This window comes from Mesoplodon densirostris, chromosome 19 (genome assembly GCF_025265405.1).
Source record: "Mesoplodon densirostris isolate mMesDen1 chromosome 19, mMesDen1 primary haplotype, whole genome shotgun sequence".
Lineage (NCBI taxonomy): Eukaryota > Metazoa > Chordata > Mammalia > Artiodactyla > Ziphiidae > Mesoplodon > Mesoplodon densirostris.
Genome location: NC_082679.1, coordinates 27,569,260 through 27,574,768, shown reverse-complemented (window position 1 = coordinate 27,574,768; position 5,509 = coordinate 27,569,260). Strand labels below are relative to the sequence as shown.

The 5,509-nt window shown below is 45.8% G+C and overlaps 1 pseudogene; it reads right to left on the bottom strand.

The window, feature by feature from the left end:
• Positions 1-261: 261 nt before the first annotated feature.
• LOC132479618 (zinc finger protein 541-like) overlaps positions 262-5,509 on the bottom strand; it is a 38,644-nt pseudogene continuing 33,396 nt past the window's right edge.

Genomic DNA, 5,509 nt, shown 5'->3' with positions numbered 1-5,509 from the left:
GTCGCTTTGTGGTGGACACAAGGTCTGACTCCCCAGTGGCTGTTTCTGCTTCCTCTTCTTTTCCTGGCAAATGGGATTCCAGTTTGGATCGGGTGACAAGAAATTTGAGGGAACACACTGGTTCTCCCCAGTCCTGGAACTGGGGAGAACCAGCGGGGAACACAACTTACGCTTTTGCCCTGGAGACAAATCTTGAGGGTCCGGGATAACGGTGGCCACTTCCCTTTCCACTGCCACGGATCAGTTTAGAAAGAGCACGGGCTACAGTTCTGGCCGAGGAGACGTGAGGGGCGTTCTGTTGGGCGCTGCTACAAGCTTTCCTCACTTTTATAAAGGGGAACAAGGAAGGGAGGGAGCTGCTCTCTGCCCTGCACCCTCCGAAGGTTTGGGTGCTCCGCGTACAAGAGGGGATTCTTGCTGCTGCTGCGGCAGCCGACTTGCAGACGCTGGCCACTGCTGGCAGGCCTTGACTTCACCGTGGAGCCACTGGCACCACCACGTGTCCTGAGAGCTTAAACCGACGCCGACTCCTCTGTTATTACGGCCCAAAGCATACGCACTATAGATATCTAAACTCACCTTTTTGCTGCTTTATCACTCCTACCTTCCCGCTCCTAAAATGTAAGCTCTGTGAGGGGAGGGGCCTGTCCCTCCATCACTATGTCCCCATCACGTGGACTGGGCATTGTCTGGCACAGCTACAGCAGGTGCTTGATGAATGCTGGCTGCATTCATGCATGAGGGTCCTCCAGGGCAGGGACTCAGTCACTGTGGCTTCTGGGAGCGGCAGGGGCTCAAAAGCCTTCGCTGGATCAACAGGCAGGGAAGCCAGAAGACAGCTTCTTAAGAAACAAATTTAATACTATATACAAGGGAAAACGTACAGAAACAACAAAGGAGACGCAACAGGGCTGGAGGAGCCCATCCCAACTAGCTGCCCACGCAGAGGGCCGATGCCAGCCCCTAGCTCGCCCTACTCCTCCTACAGTTGGAAGGGCTCCACGGGCCACCTTGCCCTGGCGGTGGGATCCACGTGGTCCTGAAGCCGGTGCCACTTCATGTGGGCATTCCGACCCTTGATCTTGCCAAACACCCTGAGGAGGCACCAGAGGACACAGGGGTCAGAGCAGGGGGAGGCGGGTAGCCCTGAGGGGGGCACCCCAGAGGGCTGAGGGCAGGCGGTGTGGGAGCATCCAGGGAAAGGGCGGTACCTCTCACACTCCCGGCAGGGAAAGAAGCCCTGGCCCTTGCTGCTCCCCGGCAGCTCAGGGGTCCGCTTCGAGCCGGTGTTTGGGCTGGAGTTGGGGATGGACTCCCTCCTGTAACTCTCAGTAGTCCTCGGTAATTCGGGGGTTGGACGGTGGCTGGGTTTCCTCCGAGGGCTACGAGTGACCTGCACAGGGGGCAGAGGTGATGAAAGGGTGCTGACCGCCCCGCCGCCCTTCTAAGGGAGAAGCAGGTGTCCAGAGCATCCAGACGTCGCGGGGTGCACCCCCCCACCGCCAGCCAGCTTGGATGGGCACCGGGCATCCAGATCCGTGCTGAACTCCTGAAGCCCTATCCCGAGACCCTCTACCTTCGCTTCTGTCCTGTCTGCTTCACCCAGCTCTCTCTTGACCCTCTTTTCCGGCACTGGGGCTCGGCCGCAGTCAAACTTGTTCATTTTCTTCTGCATGTAGTAGAACTCGACACACTGGGCTACTGTTTTTGTCTGGACCTAGTGGAGGAAGACAGAAACCGGCTAAGGACAGTGCCTCAGGAGTAGCAGTGAGTATGGCCTTGACGCCCTAAATCCCCTCCCCATGGGGCCAGCCGCCACTTTTTGAAAGCCCTCCTGAAACGTTTCTCCCCTACGGCTTGGTATGCTCCACTGCTACGGGGGACAGAGAATCACAAAGTCCTCCTGGGGATGAAGGAGTTCAGAGAGAAGCCACCAGAGTCAACACCATCTAAGCTCTGCACGCTCTGAGCAACAAGGCTGGCCCAAGAAGGCTTCTCTCCAGGAAAACGCACACACGGTACACACGAGGACGCTCACTGTGACATCATGTGGAGCCACATGTCTACCGACTGGGACTAATTAAACCAGAGTGTCCTTACGTGGTGGATACCTCATAGCCTTATGTGACAGCTAGGCAGAGCCCTCCAAAAAACTGAAGAGGAAGGAATACTTCCCAACTCAGTCCGTAAGTTCAACATTTCTCTGATACCAAAGCCAGACAAAGATATTACAAGGAAAGAAGCCTACAGACCAATGTCCCTCATGAACATAGATGAAAATTTTTAAACAAAACTTTAACGAACAGAATCCAACAATATATATGTGTATATATATATATACGTGTATCTATATATATATATATATATGTATATATGTATATATGTATATATGTATATATGTATATATGTATATATATATATATAAAGGACAATATACCATGACTAAGTGGAGCTCATCCCAGAAACGTGAGGTTGGTTTAACAATCGAAAATCAATGTAATTCATCATATTAAACTTAAAAAAGAGAAATCATATGAGCATCTTGATAGGTGCAGAAAAAGCATTTGATACAATCCAATGTCCATTCCTGATGGAAACTCTCAGCACAATAGGAATAGAAGGAACTTCTCTTCAACCTGATAAATGATACCTACAAAATCCCTACAGCTAACGGTGGAGTGGTTTCCCCTCAAATATCATGAACAACACAAGGATTTCCACTCTCACCACTTCTACTCAATACTGTACTGGTGGTTCTAGAGTGCAAAAAGGCAAGAAAAAAAGTAAAGGCATCCAGGTTGGAAAGGAAGAAAGAAAAGTGTCTTTACTTGCAGATGATGTGACTGTCTATGTAGAAAATTCAGTGGAATCCACAAAAAAGTTACCAAAACTAGTAAGTTAGTTTGGCAACATTTCAGAACACAAGATCCATATAAAAATCAATTTTATTTCTATACATACTAGCAACAAACCATTGGAAACTGAAATAAAAAAGAACTCTATAACATCATAAAAAACACAAGTACTGGGCTTCCCTGGTGGCGCAGTGGTTGAGAGTCCGCCTGCTGATGCAAGGGACACGAGTTTGTGCAATGGTCCTGGGAGGGATCCCACGTGCCATGGAGCGGTGGGGCCCGTGAGCCATGGCCGCTGGGACTGCGCGTCCGGAGCCTGTGCTCCGCGGCGGAGAGGCCACAATGGTGAGAGGCCCGCATACCGCAAAAAAAAAAAAAAAAAAAAAAAAAAAAAAAAAAACAGAAAAAAACCAAGCGCTTAGGAATAAATCTGACAGAAAGTATGCAACAACTGTACACTAAAAACTTCAAAACATTGCTGAAAAATTAAAGATTGAAATAGAGAGATACACCCTGTTCACGAGTCAGAAGACTCAATATTGTTAAGGTAACAACTCTCCCCAGTTGACGTAACGAGTCAAAAACAGTACCAATCAAGTTCCTAGCAGAAATTTTTATTTTGAAATTGTCAAGTTATTTCTAAAATTCATAGGGAATTAAAAAGGATGTAGAATACAAAAAATAACTTTGAAAAAGAATAACAAAGTTGAAGGACTAACATTTTCTAATTTCAAGACTTAGAATAAAGCTACAGTAATAAAGACAGTATGGGAATAGCTTAATAAAAGACAAACAGATCAATGGAACAGAATACAGGGTCCAGAAGTAGATGCATATATATATGGCCAACTGATATTTAACAAAGGTACAAAAGCAACTGAGTGGAGAAAGTATGGTCTTTCCAACAAAAGGTATTGGAATAAATATCCATATGCAAAAATGAACTCACCTCGCACCCCATACAAAAATAAACTTAAAATGGATCATAAATCTAGAAATAAAACCTAAAACTATAAAACCTCCAGAAGAAAACATAGGGGAAAATCTTTGTGACTTTGGGTTAGGCAAAGATTTCTTAGATACAACACGAAAAGCACAGTCTATAAAAGAGAAACTAGTAAGTTAGGCTTAAGCAAAATTTACAACTTTTCTTCAAAAGACACTGTTAGAAGACTGACAAATGGCATATTGGGAGAAAATATTTCCAAAGCATATATCTGGATAAAGGACTGGTGTTCAGAACAAAATAAGAACTCCTACAGCTCAATAAAAACACAGACACTCCAATAAAAACAGAGGCAAAAGATATGAACAGACAGCTCACCAGAGAAGGTGCACAGAGAGCAAAAAAACACAAAGATGCTCAGCATCATTAGTCATTAGGAAAATGGAGTCAGATGCTACTGTACACTCATTAGAATGGCTAAAATTAAAGAGACTTAGCATACCAAGTGTCGACGAGGGTGTGGAGCAACTGGACCTTTCATAACCTGCTGGTGGGAATGGGAAGTGGTAGAGCCACTTTGGAAAACAGTTTGGCAGTTTCTTAAAAAGTTAAACATACATCTACTATAAGTTACCCTCATTCCCCTCCTAGGTATTTATAATCCCAACCCCGTGTCCGCAAAAAAAAAAAAAAAAAAAAAAAAACCCAGTACATGTCCGTACAAAGACTTGTATGTAAATGTGCAGAGCAGCTTTATCTGTAGTCATCAGTAACTGGAAACCACCAACAGGTGGATGATTAAATGAACGGTGGTCCGTCCACACAGTGGTATACTCCTCAACAGTAAAGGGATGAACTATGGGTACACACGACAACATGGATGAATCTCAAAATCATTAGGTTGAGTGTAAGAAGCCAGACAAAGCAGATCACGTGCTGTATGATTATTCCATTTATATAAACCTCTAGAAAATGCAAACTAATTTAGAGTGACAGAAAGTAGACAAGAGTTGACTAGGGACCCGGGTGGCAGGAAGGAAGGGTTGCAAAGGGGCAGGAGGGAACTTTTGGGGGTGAAGGATACTCTCATTATCTCGATCATCGTGGTGGTCTTACAAGTGTATAACTATGTCAAAAACATTAAATCTCACACTTCGATTATGTGCAATTTTGCGTACATCAAGTTAAAAAAAAGAGCAAACTAATCAGCAGGATATTAAGTATATGATGTCATCCTTTTTTGAGAAAGTGCATATAGGTGTGTAAAATCCGTATGGGCAATAAATACCTGTCAGGTTATCAAATCAGAAGTAGGATTGTGGGGAGGGGTCTGGAGGGCTTTATTTTGAACATGGGATTCATTTCTCTACCGTTTCAGGTTGTTCCAAGCAATGGCATTGTAGTTGTCAACTGTTCACAGCATGAGCAGAGTATCGCCCCTGAAAGGCCCTGCAGTTCTAGCGCCTCGGCCGTGTGAAGGAGCCTTGTCTACACCAGCCTGCCATGTTCGCCTTACCATCTTGTGTATCAAGTAGAAGTCCTTCTTGTAGGCACGGAACGCCTTCTTAAAGAGCCTCTTCTCCATGGAGGTCCAGATGTCCGAACCTATTGGAGAAACAGCCAAGAGGAGGAAGGATGTTTCTCCTTCTGGGACCACAGCCACGGCTGAAGTGCAGACTCCCCTCCTTTTTCAGGCCACCGAGCGCCA